This window comes from Octodon degus, unplaced genomic scaffold (genome assembly GCF_000260255.1).
Source record: "Octodon degus isolate 3935 unplaced genomic scaffold, OctDeg1.0 scaffold00065, whole genome shotgun sequence".
NCBI classification, from domain to species: Eukaryota; Metazoa; Chordata; class Mammalia; order Rodentia; family Octodontidae; genus Octodon; species Octodon degus.
Window position 1 is genome coordinate 2769672 of NW_004524641.1, and position 3422 is coordinate 2773093.

Below are 3422 nucleotides of genomic sequence, written 5' to 3' on the forward strand. Positions count from 1 at the left end.
AAAAAAAAAAACTTGACAGTCTAAAAGTGATTACAATAATGTCATGGAAGGCAGAAAAGGCCATCTTTGTCAAAAGGTAATGAAAGAAAAAGCAGGCTTTTAATTATAATCCTAAAAACTTAGGTCTAGTAATGAGAAAGACAGTTGGTAGGACAATGAGTACTATCATCCCAAATACAGACAGCTTTGCCCTTTTGGAATAAATGCTCACCTCTCAATATCACAAGGGAGTAACTCTTAAATTTTTATTGAAAACAAAACAAAAAACTACAAACTTTGAAAACTGCTTTTGAGTTCATTTCAATACGTAGTTTTCTCTTCAAACCTTGTAAAGACACCACTGTCATTGCCAGGCAAACAATAAAAGGGAATAAAACACTGCATCTCTGACACTGATATTCTGATTTTTAGAAATAGCATGTTTTCCCCCTTGTGAAGCTCCAACAGAAAACCTGTTCTGAGAAATCTTTAAAAATCACTTATCCATCTACTGAATAAACTTGGAAGTAATACTGGATAGCCACTTATGAGAAAGAAACACATTAATCTACTAGATCTTCCTTTCTAGCTCCTCACAAAGCAGTGAGGTACCGAAAGAGGACAATTCCTCACGTGGACAAAGATCAGAAGAGAGACCTTAGTAGAATCCTTCTGCTGCCCATATAAGGTAGCTTAGTTTATTTCCTTCAGTAAAAATAGTGTAATGAAAACATACAGAAAGCCCACTTTGCTCCTTGTATGCTGCTTTCCAAAAGATACTCATCCAAAATTGTTTCTCATTTCAAAAGCAAGTTGAGTCTAAAAATATTGCAAAAATGGAAGTGCTATGAAATGATAGTAAAGAATTAGAAGCAGCCAACTCATTATTCAATCAAGAATTTGGCATAAGCATAAACCGTGTACTATCTATTTTAATGGATCTTAATTCTCCTGCTATCAGCTGAAATTCCAAATCCCAAATTGAACAATGACTAGTGCCAGAATCTGATCATTTTTTTCACCTTTTCTGCCTAATACTATTACAAAAAAAGAACAACAAATAGTACCCCACTTGATATGTAAGATTTATAAAATCTAACTGATAGACAATGTTTAAAGCAGTATAAAATCTTTCATACATTTAAAATGTAATGGCACAGACGAAATAGCCAGTGCTCTTACATTTTAAATGTATGAAAGATTTTCAGGAGACTGAAAATCTTTCATACATTTAAAATTAGTGCCTTTCTACATGCATATTATAAATAAAATACATGGGTTCCAAAAATAACATAATATCCTCAAATCACAGTAACTTTCTAGCAACTGTTTCACAAAAAGAGCAACACTTGAGAGTAAAGTATTATCCATTTGGATTTTTATGTAACTAAGGCAAGTTTTTCCATCCACAGTATTTGCCCAGAAACTGTCCACTGCTAGGAAAAAAAAAAAATTAACTATAGTGTACAAAGGTGGCACCTTCCTAGAAATTGTTACTTTTATCTATTCCAAGATAGATCCAGTATAGGGCTTATTTTTATTTGTAAGAGAGAGGGGAGAGAGAGGAAAAAGAGGGAGGTAGAGAGAGAGAGAAGAGGGGAAGGGATAGAGAAGAGGAGGGAGGGGGAGAGAGAGGGAGGGAGAGAGGTAGGGAAAGAGGAAGGGAGGGAGAAACTGTCTTGGAGGCTGAAACACGGGCCTCCAACATGCTAGGTAAGCACTCTAGCTTCCATTCATCCAGATATTAAATCAAAAACCATGAAGCTTTATGATTTATTTTTAATTTCCAAATACTTAGACCAGCTTAAAATTTGATGTTACTATACTTTCCTTGGCAGAAGATTTCACAAACAGCGTCAATACACTTGAACTTCACTGCTCAGAGCTTCACACCTCAGAGCTCATACACTATTTTAGTATAGTAAGTATGATTTACTCCTGAAACTTACCTCTTTAATAATTCTCCTTAAAATATTACTGTCCTCCATCATTCTAGGAAACATGATGTAATACTTACAATGCTAACTCCCCAGTCTTAATACATCACCTAGAGTTCTAGTAAGTTAGGAGATCTCACATAGAGACTTCAACCGCTAATATTCACTTCTGAATTAATACAACCAAAGTACCTAGCCCACGTCAGAACTATATGTCCTTTTGAATCTTATCCCCAGCCTGGGAGACAGGTAATTAAGGGGCCTCTGACAAGTCTAGCAATCCAACTGATAAATAACTAAAGCTACTTGAAAATTATAAAATTTAATTGTTAAATCTGGTGTTCATATTATCTAGATTTCTTGAAAATAGGAAATTGTAAGACAGACTAAGCATCTCAGAAAGCAAAACTGAAGTGGGGCACAATAGTATATGTCTGCAACCCAGCACTCAGTAGGGCCAGGCAGGACTGCCACGAGTTCAAGGTCAGCCTGAGCTACAATGCAAGACGCTATCAAACAACAACTACACACACAAACATAAGTGAAACTGAATGTATGCAACAGAGAGCACTAAAAGGTGAATACATATAGGTAAATCTAATCTGTGTTTTGGTTCTAAATTTCTTTAAACAATAAAAATGGTTGTGTTGGGATGGTGAAAAAGAAGACTCTGCCACAATAATATGGGCAGCTTGCTAAACAGTTCTCCTTTGCTTCATAAGGGATTCCCACAATGCTGCTCCAGAATCCACCACACAGTGGTTAAGTGGGATCACATCAAAAGCCTCTTTGCCCAAGATCCTAGTTGGGCACAGTGGACAATAAGTACTTCAAGAAATCCAGGAGTTTTAAAAAAGCAAGAAGAAAGAGGTTAATATATTTTCTTAACTTCCTGCTGAGAAATACTGCAATAAAAATTATGTATCAACTACTGCAGCTCAAACAGTAAACAAAAGCCTAAAGAAACATAGAAATTCTACATGAACAAACAAAGCTGAATACAGAAGATTACACGGCATTATTTAGTTTAAAAACTTTAAAAATATAACTTCTTTTATTGAGGGAAGAAAAAACTGGAATTCTTTCTAGCTTACAGCTAAATATACTACTAGATATGATATCCTCCATTATATTACTTAACAGCCTAAATACTTTTATAAAATAAGGTACAGCCTAGCAGTACACTCTATGTGTTAGTAAAGTTTGATTACCTATATTTTAATTGCTGAGCTCTGGGGTAAATGATAACCAGCCATTACTTCTAATTTCAATAAATATCTTAATTTATGATAAATATCATTTCTATTAATCACAAAATATTCAAAAATACTTTAAGAAACATAACACTCAGAAGAAAAAAAATCATTCAAATAACCATCAATCCAAGTATATACTTTACCTTGGCTTAAAATCACAGAGCCCTCTTTAAACTGAAAAATGGGTGTGATAACAACATAATTACTGAAACAAACTGTAACTGCACCTAAAGGGATGATTTTACAATGC

At 34.5% G+C, this 3422-nt stretch overlaps 1 protein-coding gene across 1 annotated transcript in view; it reads right to left on the minus strand.

The window, feature by feature from the left end:
• Agps (alkylglycerone phosphate synthase) overlaps window positions 1-3422 on the minus strand; it is a gene marked incomplete at its 5' end in the record, with an annotated part of 138312 nt that overhangs the window by 50397 nt on the left and 84493 nt on the right. The gene's annotated exons all lie outside the window — the stretch shown is intronic.